Source organism: Tiliqua scincoides, chromosome 4, assembly GCF_035046505.1.
Source record: "Tiliqua scincoides isolate rTilSci1 chromosome 4, rTilSci1.hap2, whole genome shotgun sequence".
Taxonomy (NCBI): Eukaryota; Metazoa; Chordata; class Lepidosauria; order Squamata; family Scincidae; genus Tiliqua; species Tiliqua scincoides.
The window spans coordinates 82,385,588-82,410,816 of NC_089824.1; the positions used below are offsets into that span (position 1 = coordinate 82,385,588).

Below are 25,229 nucleotides of genomic sequence, written 5' to 3' on the forward strand. Positions count from 1 at the left end.
CCCTGCTCCTTTTTGTTGGAGTCCCCAATAAATTCATCTGACAGAGAGGAGCACTTGACTGGTAGTCTTCTACTTTCTGACTAAGGATGGCTTACCTCAAGCTCTTTGATGGAGATCTTCCCATTTGGGGAGTGGGAGAAGACAAGAATACCACAACTGTGAACAGAACAACAGAGTCAAAACCGGCTCTGAAAGGATGTTAAAACAGCTTCGCTCATTCTTACTGTGTTGTAGTGCTCAGAAATAAGCTCTACTTTAAACAGTCAATTGGAAGCCATTTGTCCTGTGGAAAAGATGCCCACCTAGTTTTAGTGGGAAAGGATCAAGAAAGTTTCTTGAGAAATACACAACACATTCAAGTTTGTGAAAGAGCTGGAATACATTGAAAGAAAAGACTGGAATGGAACTGACTACAGTGCTTTGATCAGGAAACCAGTAAGAATGTTAATGAACTGTACATTTGAGGAGAGACTGTGGGACTGCCTTACTCCTAAGCCATTTTCAAAGTGGAAAAAGGACTCTGGAAATTATCACAATGCTAAAAATGCTGGATCTCTCTTTTGATACAGGAAGCCTTGTGTATGTGTAAAAAATATCCATTGACAATCTGCAACGTATGGATGTTTTATTTTCAGACACATCATCATTTCTCTAAGGCAAATTTCCTGCTAACCAGCAGCAGAGCGTATTTTTGTTATCTTTCTATTCAGCCGCATTTACAGTATACATCAGGGGTGTCCAAAGTTTTTGGCAGCAGGGCCACATTGTCTCTCTGACACTGTGTCAGGGGCTGGGGAAGAAAATAATTAATTTACATTTAAAATTTGAATAAATTTACATAAGTTTACATAAATGAATATATTAAAGTTGAACTTATATGAATGAATGAAGGTCTTGCAGTAGCTCAAGGCCTATAAAAGGCCTTGCACAAAGCAAGTCTGGCCTTTCCTTTGCTGCTGCTACTGCATCATGGATGTGAAACAGCAAGCAGTGGAGGGACCCCTCATCCCACAGCTCATGCAAGAGGTCCAACAGTCACCCTCACACTAAGAGTGGTTGCATTGGGCCAGTGTGGGCTCCAACAAATCTCCGGAGGGCCAGAGGCTCATTGGAGACTGGGGGCTTCCTGAGGGCCGCATTGAGAGGCCTTGAGGGCCACAAGTGGCCCCAGGGCCGGGTTTTGGGTACCCCTGGTATACATTAATGGTGGTGATTCAATGCTAACACATAAAGCTACTGTAGAGGCTAGGGCTACAATCCGATATACGTTACCCTGGCAGCAAGCCTCACTGAATTTAATGGGGCATACTTTTGGGTAGACATGCATAGGATCTGGCTCTCCTCGTCCTCTCACTGTTCCAAAAGCAGGCATGCTGAATTCAGCAGGGAGAAATTTGGAGGATTCAGAGAGGAAATGGGACTTAAATTCCCTTAACCTCCCACTCTGCAATGAATCTCCTTGGGCCTGCACCAGCTATCTGAAACCTGTGCCTCAGACCTGCAGTGATAATGGGGATGGGGAGGCTTGAAAAAGGGGCCATTGGATCCAGTGCACACCATCTTCTCTGGATCCACTCCCTCCTGCAGTCTCCCCACCCTCCATTCCACCCCTCTATCTGCCCATTTTGCCCCATCCCTACCCCTGACTTACGTGGTGGGTGCTGGGTGGTCCGGTGATTTGTGTCCATTCCTGTTGCTACCATGGACTTGGACAAGTTAAGCTACTTTCCTCTGTAACTCTGTAAACAACATGAAGATGAATAGAATACGGCCACGTTTAGAAAGCACTTTCTTTCCTGAAAATGTTCCAGACTTAATGAATAAGCCTAGTGAAACAATTGCATGTATTCCTTATTTACATTAGCATTTCATTTCTTAGTCCAAATTTACATTAGCAACAATGAGAGTGCAAATGCTAATGAGCTGAAAATACATCTACATGATCTAGGGGATTTCTTATGGTCACTCTCAACTTGCTGTATCAGTGTCACATTTTTTCACACCGACAGCTTTTGTTTGCCTTCTTTTTGCTACCCTGGGAGTTGGTAGGCCGAAAGTGCCAGGGTTTGTCAGTCCAGTTACACCTGGCAAGCTGGGCTGATGATGACACTTGCAAAGATGCGTGACTATAGCTTCCTTCTGCTCCCAAGTCGTTGTCTCTTGGTGGCCCTACAGCAGCTCTCTCATTAATGCAGGATCAGGTTCCCCCACATTGCTTGCCAATTAGCTGGTGTTTATATATGCAATTCCCATTCCTGTGTTATGTGGGACCTAACCCCAGATGGTAACAATCAGGAATGTGACCCCTTCTTATTGCCTCAGTGCTTCTGTTTCTTTTTCCATTTACTTTCAGTTCTTCTAAAGATTACAAGATTGGCTGAGCTATCTGTGAATGTTATACTTGGTCCTCATGGATGCTTCTGCAGACTGGGGGTTGTTTAAGTCCATTTTTTCCACAGCTCTTTACTGAAGGACTTAGAGGCCTGTTTATTTCAGAAGAGTTTCTGTTTAAGTGTGATAATGGTTTTATTAAGCATGATTTCATTACCAATGTGAATTGTCCAGCTTACAGATTGGTGCAATATATATATATTCCAGTTAACTTCCAGTTATCCTTATTATATGGTTATATGGTATATTCATATATATATATATATATGAATATACCATATAACCATATAATAAGGATAACTGGAAGTTAACTGGAATATATATACCATATATATATATATGAATACACCATATAACCATACAATAAGGATAACTGGAAGTTTATTCATTCAAATTGGGAAATTCAAATGTTTGGTGCAGGAAAATGCAGGCACGGTATAACATTTTGCGAATATGCAGATATGGAAAATGTGATAACAGCCATGAAAGCATGCAAATTCATGTTCTTTCCATTTACTGAAAGGAAAAGAAATAAGCAAACCGAATTAAAGTGTTCCCTCCCCGCTCCATTTTGAGTACACATTATTAGAATCAACCACCAGGGGGCACAAAAGAATGCTCAATCATTGTAGATATTCAGTTCTCTATGCAGCCAAACATCTGTATTGTGTCCCTGCATGTAAATAATTTTATCCTCAACTTACTATAGCCAACCAATTTCAATTGGCTAGTCCAGCAGTTGGGGTGGGCTGGGCTTTAAACATCAAGATTGCCATAGATCTTTTCTTAAACACTTATGCACAAAAGTGAAGTACAGGTAGACCACAGCTGCGATACAAGGACATCTGCAAGATGGATCTGAAGGCCATAGGAGTGGACCTCAACAAGTGGGAAACCCTGGCCTCTGAGCGGCCCGCTTGGAGGCAGGCTGTGCAGCATGGCCTTTCCCAGTTTGAAGAGACACTTTGCCAACAGTCTGAGGCTAAGAGGCAAAGAAGGAAGGCCCATAGCCAGGGAGACAGACCAGGGACAGACTGCACTTGCTCCCGGTGTGGAAGGGATTGTCACTCCCGGATTGGCCTTTTCAGCCACACTAGACGCTGTGCCAGAACCACCTTTCAGAGCGCGATACCATAGTCTCTCGAGACTGAAGGTTGCCAACATGCACAAAAATATACAGGTTATCTTTTCCTTTTTAAGAAAAAGAAATCTAAGCCCCTCTTATTTGACTATACTTTAGAAGTAAGTCAGCTGTGGCTTGAAATACTGCTACTTGCAAATGTATGAAGCAGCATTGAGTCAAAGTCATTTCTATTACTACAGAATAAATTAGGTATAGAATACATATCTTGACTGTTTGGTTTCCTAGAGTTTTTTAATTTATTCCCAGGTGGCGTCTGCCTCATCGCACACCAGGTCCATTAATCCTACAGAAATTAAAATGCTTGTTTTAATATTTGTTAATGTTTGGACTGTATGTATTTGGATTATAAGTATGGGTTTTTTTGGCTTCACTCGTGCTGCTTTATTAGAATTTTGTTTATGTATGTATTTGTTTTTCTATTTTATGTTTATTATAGTTAAATAAATAAATAAACAGAGAAAAAAAAGAAATTAAAATGCTTATTTAAAATGATTATTTAATAAAATGCTTATTTTCCAGAATAAGGGGGGAAAGGTCTCAGATAAATGAACTGTGAGCATTACATGAGTTTCCTTGACACAACCCCTGCTCCCACAGCAACTGTTACCCTGCACATGCCTGATCTCATCTGATCTCGGAAGCTAAGCAGGGTCAGGCCTGGTTAGTACTTGGATGGGAGACCACCTGGGAATACCTGGTGCTGTAGGCTTATACCATAGTCTTTCGAGACTGAAGGTTGCCAACCATTCATTCATTCACCCCTGCTCCCACCATTAATAATTTATTTGATGGACAGAAGGGATGCCACATCATCATGGCCAAGTTCCAAGCATCCCTAACAGAAATGAACCACATGGGTGGGCTAAATTATGAACTTCCTTCCTAGACCAGTGTCACCTTTCCCCAAGGGACAGGCAGATGCTGGTGGAGAACTGACCAATAAAGGTAGCCACTGTTTTCCAAGCCATGCTCTGCCCCTTCAAAAGCACCTGCATAGGAAAAAAAAAATCAAGTTGATTATATCTTTCCTTAGTACTTTTTTGCTTGTGGAAAGTACTTGAACTGCATTGTAATTTTGTTGTATAGAGGAAGTCTATTTGCTGCTGCTGTGCTTTATAAATTGACACAATTGTAGCGCAAGAATGGACTTCAGAATCCTGGGGATCTCATAGCTTAAAAACAACAACAACAAAATGTATCTAGCGCTCATAGTTCCAAGGCAAGAGTTTTAAATGAGAGTGTACTGAAGATCTAGAAACCAAACATAGTGGAACTTTCAGTGATCAGAAGGAGTCACCATTCTGTCCAGTTCCCTTTCTCTGCTTTGATAAGTTGCACTGTCTCAGTTTTTGCCCCGATTCATACAATCAAAGAATGTTAGAGTTGGAAGATACTTTAGAGGTCATTCAGTCCAATCACCTGCTCAATGCCCCTCACCAAATAAGAGGGCCTACTAGTAGATTTTTGCTGCTCTGTTCTCCTAAAATCCTGGTGCAGGAATATTTGTCCCTAAGTCCTGATTGCAGGAACTTTCTCAGGTTCAGTGAAAATGATTGGATCTGCTGGCAAGCAGCTCCTGGGCAAGACAATTGCTTGTTTCCCTCTACTAGGTGGGTCATATGTGGAGACTCTCTGGTCCTTTCACATTTGTGTAAAAAAAAAAAAAAATCTGCAGCCATTACAGCTATATTGGCAAGGAAACCACCCGGGTCTGAAGGTCTAGCTATCCAGCTGGGAGACACAAGGGAGATGAAAAGTGCCATGGTTGTGTCAGTAATGGCAGTGAAATTCCATCCTCTTCCTTTTTCCAACCTCTTGTGAGACAATCTCAAACATTCCTGTGGATGTGCATAGTGTTAGGCTAGTTATACATAATATCAAAGAGAAGGAAGTCATAATCCTATTCAGCCATTGTCTTCTCACACTCACTGAACACAAGGAGAAGGACAGTGGGAGCGTGCTGGCCAGACACACCTGCCATGGTGACACACCTGCTGGCCACGTTCTCTGGCTGTCAGCATATTCGGCACTTGTGTGCAGAAGGCAGTGGCCTGCATGGAGGATACTGAACATGGCATTAAGGGTGTCAGCATGAGAGGTGAGTCTTGCGGGTGCAATTTCACTGCTCCTTTTATGTGCTCACCATCCACAGCAGGAATAGTGCAAGCACAGGGCACATGTGCAATGCACAATGAGAACTCCACAGTACTGTCTCCAAGGCTCTGAAGAGCTATCATCTGCACACAGCCTAAGAACCTTTCAAAGGAAGTTGGTAATGAAAGAGTTTTCATTAGTAATCTTGTACATGATCCCAAAAACTATGAATCTGTTTTCATTACTGAAACGTGCAATGCAGCCCGTCTTGCTCTAGTTACTCTTGAAAAATTAATAAAAACATTTAATACTAAAGAAAATATTACAGCCCCTTAATAATGAAAATCTCAGTCAGCTGAAAGCACAATGGTGGAAAGAACATTGTTTGGTTAAATTACTTTCATACCATGAACTGTGGTGTGCTTTCCCGTAGAGTTTCAACAAAAACGCAGAACAATGTGGTGGAGAAAGGTTTTGAAAGTCAAAAGGATGTGGATTATTAAACAAACTGCAATTATTCTAACAAGTTCGAAGCTTTTACAAAAGGAGTAGTCAAGAAAGGCCTCCAGTACCCAGAATAATGCAGGGAAACCCAGGCTCTTTGCCAGTTGTGACAAGGTCCACGTTGCTCTGCATAGCCCCCTTTTAAGATATTAAATTCAAAGCACCCGGAGGAGCAAAAGGCATGGTGGAAAGAAACAAATGACAGGTTAGGGAGGCAGAATTGTCAGCACTCGGGAGACAGGGAGCTCCCCCACCCATCATCACACGCCCAGGTTACCCACCATATCCTTGAGGGAGTTGGCATCCCCATGATGACATGAGTGTCCCACTCTCTAGTTGTAACTTCAAAAGACACTGCAAAAATGAGGGACATAGCACAGTGATTCGACCTACCCTGGCCAGTGGCCACCAATAACATGAGGCAGGGCCAGGGAAACATGATTCGTAACCTGGGTTTCAATTGTGTTCTTGTGACATGTGCGGGTTGAGCAAATCTTCTTGTGCGAAATCAGCACCATCTCTCTTGGCCACAATTCCCCAGACTCACACTAGGCATAACTGTGAACTATCTCCTTTTCAAATTTCTTTTTTTTTTTTTTTTTGAAAAGGCCAACCAAAGAAAAGTCTACTTCCCCCATGGTATACTATTTTTAAAACATATCTAACATGTACAGTAAGGTTTTTAAATACATTTTTAAAGAGTTAATTTCTTGATAGAATTCCATAGACTGTTTAATTAAGTGAGCAGTTTTACAAGACCACAAGTATTTGCTAGACATTAAAATGTCACCAACCTATTAAAATAAACAAAAAATGGGATGTTGAATTCAGGAATTCAGCAAATGGTGCTGCACCATTTGCTAAACCTTGACAGAGCAGCATGCAGTTGATGTCAACTAGTTTCAGAACATGGTACCTCAAATTCAATGTTAGTTGTTCAGGGGTCAAAAACTAAAGTAGCAGTGAAAGAAATGGCAAAACAACTTTGAGAGGGCAATTCTCTAACTTAGGATAACTCAGATCCATTCTATGCACTGATATAACAACACTGCTCATATGGATTTTCCAGGTCATGTGGTTATCTCCCATGCAGCTGCTGAAACTGATGTGGGGAGAAGTAACCACATGATCTAAGTGATCTATCCGATAGGGGCTTTTATATGTTTCTAAGGATCTCTTTACTGTGGGGAAATGGTGTGTTGTTTTTAACTGCCATGCCACAGAGGTAACATAAAAATTGAGTTTCACCATTTTCAGTGAGAGAGTTCTTAAGATGCAGATCACCGGAAGATGTAGATTACCTGCTTTCAAATCATCTCAATAAATGATTTTGATGTTGACAAGGAGACAAATTCACCACAACTGCAATCCTGTGCAACTACCATTCAACCCACAGAGCTCAGAAATGAGGATGCAGCTTGCTGATGCACTCTCCATGCAGAAGGTCCCAGTTAGGACTAGGAAAACTACTCAGCCTGCCTGAAGTGCTGCTGTCTATCAGTGCAGACCATAGTGCAGTGATTTTTAACCTTTCTCACCTTATGGCACACTGGCAAGGCACTAAAATTGCCGAGACACACCATCAGTCTTTTGACAATTGACAAGGCATACTGTGCTGGCAATGGGGGCTCACATCCCAAAAGTCCTATTAGTAAAAGACCCTCTCCCAAATTCTCGCGGTGCACCTGAGGACCATTCATGGCACACCAATGTGCCATGGCACAGTGGTTGAAAATGGCTGCCATAGTGAGTTAAACAAACCAACTGTGTGACTCAATATAGGGTACATTCCTATGTTAATTAGAACTTTAAAAAAATCAGTGGAATTACATTAAGAATTTGTAGCAATTTCAGGGGTGGGGAGGGGCAAGTGCTCACTCTTACCCAATCTCCTATAGACATCTTTGTATTGTAACAGATGATAAGCGAATTGCACAGGAATAGGATAGGGTTGCCAACTCTAGCTGAAGCTATTCCTGGAGATTATTTTTTTTAATTGGCATGATGTAAAGCTGGAAATTCCAGGAGGCTCAAGTCAGCTGGAAATTGCTGTGGGTTCCTGGAGACTCCAGGACGATCCTAGGGGGTTGGCAAACCTATGTGAGAGGAGATCTAGAACTGCACTGACAACTGCAGTCAGGTTCACCGGAGGAAAGTATGTTCCAGCATTTAAAAGCCTCTGTTTTTAGATTCACGTTGATTGTTAATCATTTTGCAAGTGTTGTTTGTCAAATAAATAGGGTTTTATTTTATTTTAAAATATTAATAATGTTTCTTTTCCAGGATTATAAAACAACAAACACAACAAAAAAAATAAACCTGACAATATTAGAGACATCAGAAAAACCATAAACTGTGTCCAGTGAACATGAACATTCTTCAATAAAATTACACACAAATCCAAAATTGTTACTTTCATGAGCTATCAAACACTATCTACAAACTTTCAATCAGAATAAACAGACTAAAACAAAACAAAAAAAATCACTGGATGAATGCGTACTGCCCAACTTTTGCTGTGAGATTGGCTGAGATGAAGAAATTCGGGAACCCATATTGTGCTCAAGGGATACAACAAATAAACAAATATGCGTTACCTAACCAAGTAAATATGTACACTTTTTTTTCCAGTTGATCTGTGTGTCTGTGTGACAGCACTTGTTCTTAAAATAAATGCCAGATATGATCTGTTGAACTGACTCTGAATGCGCTCGCACTCTCTCACACACACACATACACAGTCACACGCACACAGAGTCTGTTTCTGAATGAACTGAGGACATATGAAACCTGCACACTCTTGAATTGCTCATCTATCTTGTCTCACTCAATTCCAAAGTTTTATTGTTGTTTATGGGTTATGCATGTTACTAATTTTACAAAAATCTTCCATCCTCTGCAAATTCCCTAGTCAATTCTCACACACTGAGGAAATCTTGAGGGGAAATAAACATACACACACGCTGGTAAACATATGAAAGTGAACCACTTTTAAAGACAGGACTTCAAAAGGAAAACTGTTATAGTTGGCTTGGGGTTGGAGCTGAAAAATGAAAAGAAAAAAAACAACCAACCAATTGCTTGGAAAGTCTAATAGGTTAAAAAAAAGTGTTTAAAAAAGCCAAGTGCTGTACAATGCCAAATGGCCTGCATGTGCAGCAATTACACTTTAGGTTCAGAATGCTTTTGAAAAGTAAACTTAAGGTGCCAGCCAACTACATTTGAATTTGTGGGAAGTGGATTGCATCCTTAGGGTCTAACCCTATCCCAAGTCCTTTGGAAAAATGTCTCAGAGTGCAATCCTAAATAAGCATTCAGCCAGTGCAAGTCATTTGTGCTGGTCTGGGAGTGTTGCAAATGTGCCATAAAGCATGACTACTCTGGAGTTGGGGAGGCTGGTGCAAGGATGGAGTTGGGAAGGTCAGCACAGGGGGTTGGAGAGAGTGGAGGAAGGACATTTCAGGGGGATGTTTCAGGGTGAGGGTGGGTGGGCTGGTGGGTGGACCAAGCCTGGGAAGAGTGTGGGACTGGCCTCTGGCTTTTAGGCTAGATCCTGTACCCCCCTTCTGAGTAGCCTGGCGTTACACTGAGTTGCTCAGATCTGTGCCAGTGATTTTGCTGGCACAGATCCCAGTAGCCCCATTGCAGTGGCTTGGGCATTACTCAGGGTAAGGGGACATAAGTTGCATTACTGTGAGTTGCTCTCCATCTACCTTCAAAGCTGCACTGGATACAGTGTAGGCCAGTAAACCTGCCTGTTCCAGCGCAGGATTGGGCTGCCTCGCTACAATCCTATACTCTCTTTCCTGGGAGTAAGACTCATTAAACACAATGGAATTTACTTCTGAGTGGACGTGCATAGGATTTCGTTGCCACTGATTGCAAGGTAATCTGTTTAAGGTGTGCACTCTGTTAACACGAGCATGCCAGGGCTGTTGAACACATCGCACAGCAAGAAATCTGGAGCTGTCCTCTGGTGTGCACTCTGCAGGAAACCACAGCCACTTGTAGCTTCCTGACATGCACCTGTAGGGTAGCAATGCTTTTTTAAACACCATTTTGTCATGCGCACACCTGAGATGTACAGCTAAAAAAGGTAGTGTGTGAAATGGTTTTTAGAAAGCTATTTTTAAAAAAAGGTTGGAAAAGAACCTAGATTGTTCTCTTTGATACTATTGAAGCCTTCCCCACTTCCTGGAGTAGTAACAGGTGTCTGGAGCAGCCTTTTAAAGGGTCAGAGAATACTGAGTGTCATGGGATATATACTATATTATAAATTGGGATATATTTTTGGGATCAATATTTTATCTACAAATATACAAGTTGAAAACAGGGAGCAGACTCTCAGACAAGGCTAGTCTGAAAGCAGCAGTTCCCCCAAAGCAAACAAAATGCAGCCATCTCTTCCAAATTTCTTGATGGCTTGCTGCAGATGCTCAGATTTTCTCCTTTAGCTATGCTCCCCAGCAATTTTGTTCAGACGCAGAGCCAAGCAAGAGGGGTGTCCAGTAGCCACAGCTACTTACTAGTTACCTTCCTGCTGCTGCTGGGGTTCAGCTGTAGTTTTACACGCCGCTAGAGCTAGCTGGGTTTAAACCTGGGGAGCTAATTAGCTTGAAGCGGGTGTAAGTTCTCTAGACCAAGCTCAGAAAGGGAATTTGGCAAAACAAAGGGTCAGGCACAAGTGGGTGCAGTTCCTGAAGTGGGTGCAGCTTTCAGCCCCCCCCCCCCAATGCGGTGGTGGTTCTCAGGCCCCCTTTCCTTCGGCCTGCTGGGAAGGTGTTTCAGCTCTCAGTTTGCCTCCGGCAACCTCACAGGCCCACGCTCGTTGCTGCTCTTCCCCTGACCCCCATCCACTATTTTCACACTGTGTGGGCGGATCTTTCCACTTCATGGAAAGAGGGAGGCAATTGCGATGGCAAAGCTGGCAGCTCCTGAAGAGGCCAAGATGCCCGGGGGGCGGCGGAGTTCAGACAAGCTGGGCGAAGATGAGAGCAAATGCAACTTCTGCAAGACAAGCAAGGAGAATGTGAGAAGGGGTGACGTTTGGGCTCGTTCATACACGTGTATACTTCCCTGAACTCTTCACTTTATTAAGTACAACTGTATTATGTGTGAATTGACCCCCCCCCCAAAAAAATAACACTGTTGGAAGTAATATCAGGGAATAGGACTCTGTGGTGCAAGAATTGTGTTGTCTCGTTCACACGTGCGAGTTGCCTCTGAAGGCAACTGGAACGTGCAAATGAGTCAACACACACCAAGCAACCTGCGGAGTGAGCGTGTTCATCTCTCCTCTGGCAGAGAGCGCCTTCCGACAGCCAGGTTTACATAGGAGTAAGATCCACTGTGTTCCAGGGTGGCTGACTACTCCTAGGTGTAGGACTGCAGCAGCCACGCTTTTTTCCAAATGCAGGCGGTGCGCAAATGACCAGCAGCTGCTCCAACCCATGGCTGAGAGTGATGGAAGCCATCTACAGCTGTAAACACCTTCAATAAGCAAACTATATCAAAGCCTTGAGTGAGGGTCATTTTCCAAAGAGGTGAAACATATGAAGGTGACTTACACTGACAGACCATTGGCCAATACATGTAAATATTTGTTACACTGAGTGGCAGTGGCTCTCCAGGAACTTCAGACAAGATTATCTTCCAGTTCTGCCTGTTGATTCCAGGAATTGATCCTGGGACCACTGGGCAACATAGATCATCCCTCATGTTACTTGCACCAGTACGTTTCTTGGAGGTGGGAACCCTGCATTCAAATCCCTACTCAACCATGATGCTCAGTGGAGAACTGGGCAAACCACTGTCTCTTTCTGTGAAACTCCCAGATCCAGAACTCCCACAGTCTCTTTCCCATTTCAAAAAGGAAAGGAAATTTGAATTGGGGCTATGTAGCAGGGCCACCCCTTTGTCCTATGTTGAGTTATATAACCTCGCGCCCCCCCCCCCAACAAAACTGCTGTTAGCTGCAGAGGGGGAATGCAAAATGTTTTGTGTCAATGCATTTTCCCAATATGGCTAACTGTAGCTTTGTGTTCAAGGGAGATTTCAATTAGGGCCAGAGCATGCAGGAAAAGGGGTGTGGTGGTATCACATGCAAGCAGAAGAAAGATAGATGATTTATTCGTAGATTTTCGCTAATGCATACAGCACTAGTTGGAACAGAACTGGCTCGGCTGACAAAATAAACATAAGCAATACTAAAATGCCTGTAGTAATTCTCCTATTCATGCATGCAAGTTTATAATTTAGGCTTTTATAGGTGCCTAAATTCCAATCCGTTGTCAATCTGCAAACTGATTATTTACTCATTTGTTGAACATGCCTGAGGAAATGTGCCAAGGTAGCTCAGTAAAACCATACATCGTTAACGTCTGTCAGAGAAAAGGAGAGAGCCACATGTGCTTTGCATTATTGAGACAGAACTTCTTCATAGCAGGGCAGTGAGCAAGAGGTGTGAACAAGCCTCTTCCTTGGAGTTCAGGTGCTGGCATTAACCCATCAAAACAATTTCCCATATTCTCGTATTGTCTGGAAAGTGTACAATGTTGCTTTTTTTTTTTTAAACAATACTAGGTCTGTCTGATTTAGCTGTGCCACATAAATCTAGCTTCCTGACTCTATAGGCTCGATTCTGTATGTACTAGCAAAGTTCTTGGATCGGTCATCAAAGCAAAAATGTGAGGGTTCAAGCAGTCAAAGAAGAACATTTGGAAGATCCGCTCCAGTCGTTGCCATACATTTGCTACATATTAGAAACCAGATACGGGATGTGTACCTTTCTCCCCATGGGCGGAAAAGCAGCTGGAGGGGGCTGAAAGTGTTAAGCAGCCCCTCCTACCCATTGTTTCTCAGCTCAAACCTGCAGCTTCCCATGGATGTTTTTCATTAAAGAGGAGCATCAGGACACAGTAACACACATCTGTCACACAATGTGTAATTTAGCTCTGCCAGAATTCCTCTTTCTGTTTAACTATTAAAGGGTACTGCAGCGGCCCTGTTTTACTGTCCAGTTCCAGGTTGCAATCCTATGCACGCTTTTTTGGGAGTAAGCCCCACTGAAGTCAGTGGGACTGACTTCTGAGTAGACAGCATAGGATTGGGCTACCAGACTGCTAAAGCAGAACGGTTAAATCCAGATCTCTGGCATTTTAGTTGATTTACCTCACTGACCTCAGTAATCTGAATTCCACTAATTTGTTGGTCTGCGGCTCAACTGCCCATCTGAAGAGTCTTCATGTGTTTCTATTTTCTCTGTGGTTTGGTTTAATAATCCAGTGTTTCTATCAGAGTCTGTGGCAAGCAAAGAGGGACAGGAAGGAGCTGTATGACTTTCTGTAATAATTTTACTCCTTGATATTTACTAAATAGTGATGGTAGGACACCTGCTTTGCATATACAAGCTCTCAGTCATGTTCGGTCCTTGGCATCTGCACTGAAATGAATCTTAAGTCATAGAACAGGAGACCCTCTGCAGGACTCTCCATCATACACTTAAACAAAAATGCCATTTAGTTATTTGATTTTTCTCTGTAAACCGCTTTGTGAACTTTTAGATGAAAAGTGATATATAAATACTGTTAATAATAATAATAATAATAATAATAATAATAATAATAATAATAATAATAATAATAGAGTTGGCATCCTTCAGTCTCGGAAGACTATGGGGTCACGCTCTGAATGGTGGTTCTGGAACAGAGTGTCCTCTCCAGTGCGCGAAGCCTGGGTAAAGTAGGTATGGAGGATAGGCTGTTACCCATGCAGCAAATCCCCCCTCTCCACATCGCTGAAATGGTCCAATGGAAAGGCAGAAGCCAATACGGTTGGTTCCAGCGGCTTCGCAGGAGTTGCCAGAACGTGACTGTGTTCAGCCATGAACTGCCTCAGGGACTCCAGCTCCGGATTTTGCCTCGAGGTTGACTCCTGAAGCCTTTTCCATAACTGGATGTAGCCACAAGGCAGTGCAGGTTTGGGATCAGAGTTTTCCTTCTCTCAGATGAGCTGCCTTCCCAGGCCGACGAGCCCCATCTACCCGGTGATGATGATGATGATGATGATGATGATGATATGCATTGATTGGGGCTGAACCTGCCCCCACAATGTTGCTCCCTCCCCACAAACATTCACTATACCCACTTCAATTCTGTCAAGGGCTAGTTATTTGATGCTTCCAGTGTCCATCACCTTTTCAGGATCTCTTACCTGAATGATCACAGTCACTTCAGAGTCCGTCAGTGTATATGTGGCTAAGATGGGACAGAAATCAAACAAACACTTTATACTAATTTGCTTTGAATTTCATTTGCTGTTTTGTTGCCCACTCATCCAGTTTGGGGAGATCCTTCTGGGGGATCTTTGGACTACTTGGGATGTAATCATCCTGGATAATTTGGTGTTACCTGCAAGTATGGCTCCCTACCCACCCTGAACTCCAGAGCATAAATGATTCTTAAATAGCACCAGCAGCCTCAATACAGATCCTTAGTGGACCCCACTATTTACTGGTATGTGTTGCTTAATGACGGGGATACGTACTCCAAAACTTGTTGTTAGGTGCATTAATTGTTGTCCAGGTAGCATCCCAGAATGCCTTGCGGCAGTCAATAAAACACTAAGAAGTCCGGGCGGGAGGCAGTGGGATCAGCGGAGCCCTGCTATCCTACTCTCTATATCTGGCTGCAAAGCCCGTTAAGGAGGTTCTCTCAGCTGCACCAGCAAAATATCCAGCACAGACTTCAGAAGCCCTGATGCAGGGCCTGGAGCTTTCCTCAGAAGAAAGGGATGAAAGTCCCCTTCCCCCAAGGAGACCTCTGGTGGCCCCAGTGGTGCTGTTAAATACAACGGTAGCCATTTTGGCACTGCTGTACTCGGCAGAGATGCCGGGGATAGGATTGGGCTGTTAGTTAACAGGTTCATAAGTTCCTGGATCTCTCCATATCTCAGGTTGGCATTACATTGGCTACCTTCCAATTTTCCTTACTGATAATTCTGGTTCTAAAGTCAAGGCTGAATGTAGTCATAAAGACATATTTTTGTTAAAAGATCAGCACTTTCACATTCAAGTGCTTTAATTAATCAATTAAATAAATTAGTTCTAAAACATCATCCTTCATCACCTCAATATAACAAAGCTCTTTAGATCTACTTCCCACCCTCAAACACTGGTGGTTATTCTCCTCCTCAAACTTAAGGTGATTAAATGGTTACCTTATTCATCTTCTTAGTTGCAAATTGAAATCACATGCAACGAATTATGAACAGCACAGCTGCCTCCTTTGGTTATTTTAAGCTCAGACTTTGCTAAATGAAAGTACAATAAATAACCTGAGACACAATGTGTACATGCACAAGCACTAAATCTATATGCCCCCAAACCATAGCTACAATTTTAAAAATAGAAATGCCTGAAATGTTTGGGCAGCACAGGAGTGCAATTTGTTGACTCATATACAATGGCTTGCCATGATTACTGCCTGCTTAGCGCTTTGCACATATTGGCCAAATACCTTCAAATCAAGTGTCTTGTTATTCCGAATGTCAATGTTACCAAACAAATCTTTTAAAAAAAAAAAAAGTCCACATGTTACTTAATAATAAAACAAAGACCTCAAATTTTTAATTGCTTTAAAATAGTGTTTCCAAGTGGTGGAGCACTTTCATATTTGGATACATAACAAAATTTTTCATAACTCTAAAAAAAAGACATTTCCCTATTGACACTGCAAGGAAGCCACTGTCTTCCAAGGGAGATGGCATCTTATAGAAGAGATTTGCTACCAAAACAACTATCTGTAAGAAGAGAGAGTTCACAGTGGAATAAGCTTTTCACATAAAGCCCGATGATAGAGAAACAAAGCTAGATGTCTTTTCCTACAGTCTTCACATTTTCTGTTTGTCAGCACAATTACAGCCCAAACCTGAGCTGCCCAGCACATGGGGCTGCAACGGTGCCAAAAATGGCTGCCAATGCATCCAGTGCACTCCAGGCAGCCACCGGTGGCTCCTCGAGAGATGGGGGCTTTCGTCTCCTTCCCTGGGGTAAAGCGAGTACCCCTGCAATGGGGCTACTAAATTCTACGGCAACGCGAAGGTCAGCATAGAATCAAGAGCCTCCATGTTGGGTGATGGGCAAAGCTCCACTGGTCCCACCTTCCTCCCGCCCCGCTCTCTCCCCTGGAACACCTCTTCCTCACCCTCCCCCCTCCCCAGAATGCCTCCTCCCTACCTCCCCTCACACCACCACCTATCTCCACCTCCAGTGCTCTCCTGGCACTAGCCCAGTGTGGGCCTTCAAACGTGCCTTATAGCCAGCGCACCAAGCTCAGGATTGGGCTCTTAGGGCCAAATCCTATCCAACTTTCCAGTGCCAGTGCAGCCATGCCAATGGGGCATGCACTGCACCCTGTAGTAGGGGGGCAATCACAGAGGCCTCCTCCAGGTAAGGGAGGGATGTTTGTTCCCTTTTGGGGGGACTGCATTGCTGCAGCACCGGCACCGGAAAGTTGGATAGGACTGGGTCCATAGTCTGCCAGAATAGGAAGCCAGAATGGAAAAACAGTAGTTTTGAAAATGGCTAGTCCTGACAGTGTAATAATTTTTGAAACTGGTTTGTACCTCAACTATCATTTCCACAAGCAGAAGTTGTTTCGGCTCAAGGGAGGAGGGATAAGTTTAAACAATCCCTGATTCCGTCTGCTGGCCACTCCATCTGGTGGCATCACTAGAGGGGTGCAGCGGGTGCGGACCACACTGGGTGTCACCCTTGGAAGGCGTGACAGCACACCGCCTAGCCTCTGTTTGGCGATCTTCGGTCTGCTTCAGGCCCCGCCACCTTGTACTCTCACAAATAATCATATTTTTGTTGCTCGCTGGGAAGAATATGAAGTGACCGAGCCTGGAGTGGGCCAAAGATAACTGAACGGAGGTGGTCCGGAGGTAGGTTTTTCACATTAAAAGCAATGCAAGAGTGTGGGAGGTTGGGGCATCGTGATTATGTCATCATGTCCCACCCAAACTTCCAGAATGCCAAGCTCCTCCAGGTAAGTACCACACTGGGTGGCACCACCCCAGGGATCCCTCTGACTATATCCCCTCAAAAATCTGGTCTTGATGGCACCAACCCTCAGGGACATATTTGGGGGGCAAAAGGGGTTACAGAAGCAAGGGGGCTTGGCAAAAATCATGCCTCTTTTGAACAGATCTTCTGCTTGCAGAAGTACTTGTAGGGATCCCACCCACTGCTTTTCATAAGTGTCTGTCAATTATTACTTTAGTTACTAGTAACTCCATGTCCCTGACAGGAGAAAGGAATTATGTTTCCCCCCAACATGCAAAGGTGAAAAAAATGAAGAGAATGAAGAGAAGAAATGTCAAGGTGCACAGACGGCTCATTGAGAGTTCACATGTGATGTTTAGCAAGATTGTTAATTTTATCTTCAGTATTTATATGCTCTGCACTAATTACATTTTTATCTTTTTTTATTCACGTCATTTCTTTTGTAAGTCATTTTGATCTCTGGGAAACGTGGTCCAAAACAAATAAATAAATAATACAGATAAATAACAAAATAAAAATAATAAAAATAATTAAAAATGTGCAGGAGAAGGACAAATGCAAATTGATCTTTAAGATTTTTTCTTTAAATTATACCCACCAATTTGAACAAACCAAAATAGTCAGCCATACGATTTGCTCATTTTTGACAATTTCCAGGATTTGGGAATTCCACAGCTGAGGGGGCACAGACTCAGAACACATTTCTGCCCATCCAGATACAAAGACACTCACACCCAGCCCATATGATCTGTAAATAGGGGGAGCCAAATTGTTTCGCATTCTCATGTATCCCAAATCTGAGTAATACTGGAAAAGACATTTTTCCCCTTTCACCCCTGTACACGCAGGTAAATAAAACGTCACATGTGGATCAGCCTTTTGTGTCACAAGCATTTGGTGCTTTTGCTTATCTCTCCAATATCGTGTGTGGTTTAAGCTGTCACCTTTATCAATCAAACAATCCTTGTTAACTTCAAGGAAAATAAATATTCTCTCCCTCCCCCCCACCCCGTTTCCTCCTTTGAAAACAGTAAGAATAAAAAAAAAAAATACAATCCTGAGACATGCAGTAGCGTGGGTTTCTCCAACCCCGCTGCTCATTCTGTGAGAAAATGTATCATCCTGTTAAGGCTACATTCAAGAGGAGGGCTTCCTGTCTAGGACAGCTATCATCAAGTTTCAGTCCAAATAAAGCTGAAAGGCTTTTCAGATGGGGGGGAGCTTTTCTAGTGAGACTCACTCTGTACATTTGTTTTTGTAGGACTATGGTTGCCAATCAAAAGAACAAGCAAGCCATCACTTGATCCAATGCAGACTAAACAGCCAGGGGACTGGGTATGGGAATTGACTTGCAAGGGGATTTCCTGTTTTGTGGGGAGGTCAGCCCTAGTGAAAATAAGGGGCAAGGGAAGTGATTTACCTTGTGGCTCAAATGTGTTAAGTGTCATAATCCCATCCGAATAGCCATAGGTAACAGTGAAACTCTACAACAACAGTCCCTCGACCTTTTCGTCCAGGCGACCAGCAGTGGAATTTCAGTGTATTGCATATGACCTTCTCATTCATGGCTACCTTTGACCTCCAAATTAAACCTTCCAAGCCCTCTGTCATTGTCTTCCACAACTGGCACCCAAGATGCCATGACCTCCTGTTGTGCATGCTAATGCCCTAGTTCGGAATCACCTCTTAGGGAAAGAGACATTTTTTTAACCAACCACATTCCAATCCAAGAGCAACCTCTTTATACCAGCCTGCACAACCACTACTGACAGAGTGTCATCTTAGGTGAGGAAGTCAAACTTTCCTATATGTCCTGGGAAGCCCAGAGCTGTAGGTTCACATTCTATGTGGCTTATAGTCGAACTGCAAAAGTGTGAGCTTGGATGGCCAGGCTAATATAGATAACTAGAAAACTCTAGTAAGGTGGTAGAGAAATCAGTGGAGGTGACTAGTTCCAGCTCACTGCTCCTCCTTGATTGTTTTAGTGGCTGGGCTTTTATCTACCTCACTTCATCCAAGTTTCAATGGTAGTGCTTCATTAAACAGTACAAAAGGACTGGTCACCTCTTGCCTTGACTACAGCAAGACTCTACCTCTGACCTTCCGTTGCCACATGTCAGTAGTCTCTATTCATAACTGCAGTCATCCAAAGCATGGAAGGGATAAGCCTTGGGATAGCGAGAATTACCACTTCATTCTTATCCAAACTAGATCTGCAATAATATTAAGCGCTCCTACATACTCTTGTACTCTCAGTGTGGGTGCTACATTAGAGGCTATGGATGTGATACCTGCACATTCCTGATCTTGTCTGATCTTGGAAGCTAAGCAGGGTCAGGCCTGATTAGTACTTGGATGAGAGACCACCTTGGAATACCGGGTGCTGTAGGCTTATACCATAGTCTTTCGAGACTGAAGGTTGCCAACCAGTCATCTAGGCAATCTCCCCCCTAGATCTCCACCCAGAAGCAGTTGAGCTCCTGTTCCCATCTCACAATATGGTGTGTGTAAGGGCACCACACCATGGTCTAGGTATGCTGGTTGTTGGTTGGTTGGCAACCTTCAGTCTCGAAAGACTATGGTATAAGCCTACAGCACCCGGTATTCCCAGGAGGTCTCCCATCCAAGTACTAACCAGGCCTGACCCTGCTTAGCTTCCGAGATCAGACGAGATTGGGCATCTGCAGGGATGCTATGCTTTAGCATACCAAGCTAGCCAGCTCAGGGGTCAGTGAGTCAGGCAAGCTCCAAGGACAACCTTGTTCCCTCAGGCCTGATCCCAGAGAGGAGCTGTTCTGAGGAAGTCATTTTTGATGCCTCAGAGCACCCTTCACATTTTCTCTTTAATCCCCATTTTCCTTGCCGGTTGTGACCTAGTCAAGAGCAATTTAACTGCATCCAGTACTACATCTATACTATCCATATCTATACTATCCATATCTATACTATACTATCTACATCTATCCAGTACTACACCAGGATAGATAGAAAAAAGTAGGCAGAAAAAAACAGAATAAAACATTCACTCTGCCAATGTGGGCTAGTAGCAAAAAAACAAAACAAACAAAAAACCTTCATGGTGACTGACTAACCCTTCTATACACCCGAATGACTCAGGCTGCAATTCTATACACACTTTCCTGGGAGTAAGCCCCACACAACACAATGAGACTTACTTCTGAGTATACATGCTTTGGATTGTCCTGTAATTAGCTGTAACTAAGGGAGGGTGGAAAGGTGCAGAGCTGCCTAATATCTGCAGTTGAGAAGTGTGGCTCTGACTCAGTGGCACACAAAGAGGGCGGCTGCCCCCCTGAACTCACATGACAGACTCAGGAGAGTGTCCACCCCAAGATGGTAGCAGGGGCAGGGATGAGCCTGGCTGCAGCCGCCCACAAGAGAAGCATGCTTGTTGGTAATACATTAACAAAGTTACAAAGTTATATATAAATAAAAATATTATAATGGACATAATAAGTCTAAATATACAACATTCAATCAAAGAAAATTTTCACTGTCTGCACTTCTCTGGTCATTACGATTATTCGTTTCATGTCATGACTATTACTGAAAATAAATTTATCATAGGAGAGTACCAAATATGGGGTGCCAAGTGTACACCACTGCTTTGACTTAAAGGCTGGCTAATGCTCCTCTCCTATTGAACACTCTGGCATGAAGAAGTGTGGTTGACCATTGCTTCTTAGCCTCTGCCACAGCTGCCTTCAATAGCATATCCTCACACAGATGCTGTATCGGGGTGGGGCAGGATCAGTATCCTGCTGTTAAATCCACTCATCTCTCTTATTGTTCAGGAACGAGTTCTTAAATCTCTATGCACTCGCTCGTTGTCCACTTTCATATCCACCAGAAACAACCTTCTTTATCTTCAAACCCATCCATGGCCCTTCTACGCCCATCTCTCTACCTTCATCTCATTTCCAACAAATTGCACTCTTTTGGCTTTACCACTTGAGCTGTCCAAAGCAGCGTTATAGCTGCTGCCCCAGGTTATGCCCCAGGTTATGCCTGCCCCCTCTGCCGCCCACCCTAGGGTTAGAGTTAGGGTTAGGAAATAATTGTGGTGACATGATGACACTGCCACAATAACTTCCGCTTCCCGTTGACCCCTCGCAGCCATTCAGATGGAATGTGTCACTGCAAGGGAAGGGGAGGCTACCCACTTTGTCCTCTTTTTTTCCATAATGGGCAGCTTCTCAGAGTGCCCTGAGTTGCTCTCTCAGTCACTTGGGATGGTTGCACAAGTTCTGAGCACCCGTGGGCCCGCTTTGTCCTCTTTGGAAAAAAAGCAGATGAAGTAGGTGGTTGCTTAACATAAGAACATAAGAACAGCCCACTGGATCAGGCCATAGGCCCATCTAGTCCAGCTTCCTGTATCTCACAGCGGCCCCACCAAATGCCCCAAGGAGCACACCAGATAACAAGAGACCTCATCCTGGTGCCCTCCCTTGCACCTGGCATTCTGACCTAACCCATTTCTAAAATCAGGAGGTTGCGCATACACATCATGGCTTGTACCCCGTAATGGATTTTTCCTCCAGAAACTTGTCCAATCCCCTTTTAAAGGCATCCAGGCCAGTCACCATCACCACATCTTGTGGCAAAGAGTTCCACAGACCAACCACACACTGAGTAAAGAAATATTTTCCTTTGTCTGTTCTAACTCTCCCAACACTCAGCCTTGCCGTGGCAGGGTGGCATTGCTGCCCCAAGCACAACATTCCCAAGACCACCTTAGCTACTCAAGTGGTCCATAGGCCGGTTGCTTCACTTTTCCTCTCTTGTTGCCACACACTGGAAATTCCCTCTCAGACCACTTACATAGTGATGTCACTCTCTCCTCAAAATCCACATCTAAAGAAAGTAGTCTGAGTGCAGTAGATTAAACTTAGACTCACTGTATTGGCTAAAGAAGCCATTTTCAACCTTTTTCATCTCATGGCACACTAATAAGGCGCTAAAATTGTCAAGGTACACCATCAGTTTTTAAAGGATATTTTTTATCATTTAAAAAACAAGTGTTAAGAAATTGAAATAAGAAACAAAATGCATTAGCACAAGCTTGCACAGAATGACACATCCACTCTAAACATCAGGCAAATTAAGATAGACACAGGTTCTGCCTTCTCTGAAACTCCCTCAATGACCCTACTGATAAATGACCCTCCTATAAAGTTCCATGGTACACCTGCAGACCATTAGTGGCACACCAGTGAATGAAAGTCGCTGGGCTAAGTATCCTTTTTACTCAGTTCTTCTTGCATGGAAATTTTTTAGGTTGCGATCCTATACATGGCCCATGTCCTATACACATGGGAATAATGGCCCAAGTCTATTGGCGACTCATCACTGCATCCAGTGCACCATTTGGGGATCAGGTTGGTTAGGGGCAAAATGCACCTTCATGTTGGTCGCTGCATGGGGCTCAATGGAACTACTCTGATCTATGTCATAAGAACATAAGAACAGCCCCACTGGATCAGGCCATAGGCCCATCTAGTCCAGCTTCCTGTATCAGCTTCCAGTGTATGTCAGATTTTTTGCCAGCATAGCTCTGAACATTCTGCTGGGTGCATGTCCGGACTGGGTCAGGGATTCGGGATGCTGCAGACAAGATTGCAGACACTGACTTTGTATATTTAAAACACACTAGTGGACCATAGAGATTCTAGAGTAAATCATCATCATCAAGGCGGCCCCGTGTGCCAGCAAACAAAACCAACAACAACCCTGCTTGGTTCATCACATATTATTCGCAAATATATTATGCTGTTCTAGGCCCCTGGGCGGGGCCCTACTAGTAATTAATGCCAAGTTGAGCTGAAGAACCGGCAGCTGTGATATGAGAAATAATGATGATGATAATAATAATAATACCATGCAAGGTTGAAGTTAACCCTTCCCCTGTTCAGCAAAGCAGTCTTCAAACTTTTCAACAGCAGGGTCAAATCAAGGGTCATTCCTTCTCCCCTCCTAGTCACATAATGCATGGTATCCTGCCATGGGCACATCTTTTTCCTGCAAAAAATAACCTGCTTTTAACTGAACATAAAATGACTCTGTGGCTTGATAAAAGCGATGACTGAATGTTTTGCGACATTGTTTTGATATTTAATTTACAGTTTCCAAGTGCTTATCTCTTCAGGTGGGATTTTACATACTGGCTCTAAGGAGAACACACCCCATTCTATAAATCCCTTATCTTAGCTAAATATGAGCAAAGAGATAGCACTTCGTAGACTTGCTCACACCTTGTTAATGGTAAAAACAGATATATTCAGCATGCTCTGTTATCAGCACCAGTTCCCACACAGGTGTTCGGAATGATAAACTACCATGCGATACAAACAGTTATTCTAGATAAAGTATTTAAAAAAAACAAGAAAACCTGCTGGATTAAATAAAAAAGTGGAGCTTGCAAAAGATATGAAAATAAATTCTATCCAGGGATTTTAGCAGCAGGGAAATACAAACTGACAAGATGGATATATGGTTTAAACTACCATCGAGACCTTTTGGGAATACCATTATGCTTGTTTATATCTTAAATCCACATGCATTTACCCTGCTAAAAATTTCAGGTTCTTGTGTTCAGTTCTTGTAAGTTATATCAGAGAAAACTCCCTTTGTCCTCAATGGGTGTGCATGGTCTGATATGGTTTCCCTTATGGCAATTTCCCTGTGTTAGATTCCTGACTCCATAGAGCTGTGAAAAAAATCTAGGGCTGAAAGGGGCAGGGACAGGTTTGACACAAGCAGCAGTGATGTTTTCCTATCTCTCACTCACATTTTTTCTTGAAAAGTGAAGGCATATGAAAATGTAGCCCTTTAATTTCTCAAGGGGGTTTAAAGGCACCCAAAAGGTGGTTAGCATGAGTGACATAAAGCTGAAAAGAATGAAACTGTGTACAAGCAGGACAGGGAGTCACCTGTGTCCTTCATATCCAGGTAAAACTCTAGCGAGGTATGGAAGCCAAGTGGAAATTCAACAAAAAGACCTTGGTCAACTTTTAGCCACATTATCAAGCATATACAACCTCCATACAAATTGTTACAGGGGTTGAAGCTGGCCTTTTAAACAGTTTTATCAAATAAAATCATCAGAGGTGCATAAAAATGGATTATATTACAACTGTGGTATGTCAAGAGCTCCCTTCTATTTTCTCTGTTGCACACCCAAGGTGGCTGGAGACTATTGATGTTATGGGCAGCTATTAGTATACTACATACCTGCCTCCCACCCCATATTCCTACTTCCCCAAATGCTGGTATGGAAAATCTGGGGTATCATTTCATTCCTCACTTGTCTCAGGGGCTTGTGTGCTTTATACCAGGGCTCAGTGTTCTGGTTCCTCTAACTCAGGGGTGCCAAAACCCTGATCCGGGGGCCACTTGCAGCTGTCAGGGAACCCCAATCCAGCCCGTGTGAAGTCCCCCGTCTCCAATTATCCTCTGGCCCTAAGGGGACATGCTGGAGCCCACACTGGCCCAGTGCAACTACTCTCAGCGTGAGGGCTGACTGTTTGAACTTTCATGTGAGCTGTGGACTGAGGATTCCCTCTACTGCTTTCTGTTTCATGTTTATGAAGCAGCAGTGGCAGCAAAGGAAAGGCCATCCTGGCTTTGTACAAGGTCTTTTATAGGGCTTGAGCTATTGCAAGATCTTCATTCATTCATACGTTCCATCTCGAAAGCATTCATTTATGTAAATTTATGTAAATTTATTCACATTTAAAATGTAAATTAATTGTTCCCCCCCCCAGCCCCCAACACAGTGTCAGAGAAATGTGGCCCTCCTGCCAAAAAGTTTGGACAACGCTGCTCTAACAAGAGTTTTGCTATTCTTGAGATAACATCTGTAAAGGTTGTTTTTCCTGATTTCATGAGGAACTTGACATTAAACAAATATTTTTAATACAAATCTGTGGTACCCACCTTCTTCATGTATAGATGGCAATGAAACCTCTAAAATTCTGGTGCCCTATGCTGTAATATTTTTTTTCTGATCAT

General features: G+C 43.3%; 2 pseudogenes; one reads left to right on the forward strand and one right to left on the reverse strand.

The window, feature by feature from the left end:
• Window positions 1-4,124: 4,124 nt before the first annotated feature.
• Window positions 4,125-4,244, forward strand: LOC136650173 (5S ribosomal RNA; annotated as a pseudogene).
• Window positions 4,245-19,784: 15,540 nt separating this feature from the next.
• On the reverse strand, window positions 19,785-19,903 carry LOC136649851 (5S ribosomal RNA; annotated as a pseudogene).
• Between the last annotated feature and the right edge of the window lie 5,326 nt (window positions 19,904-25,229).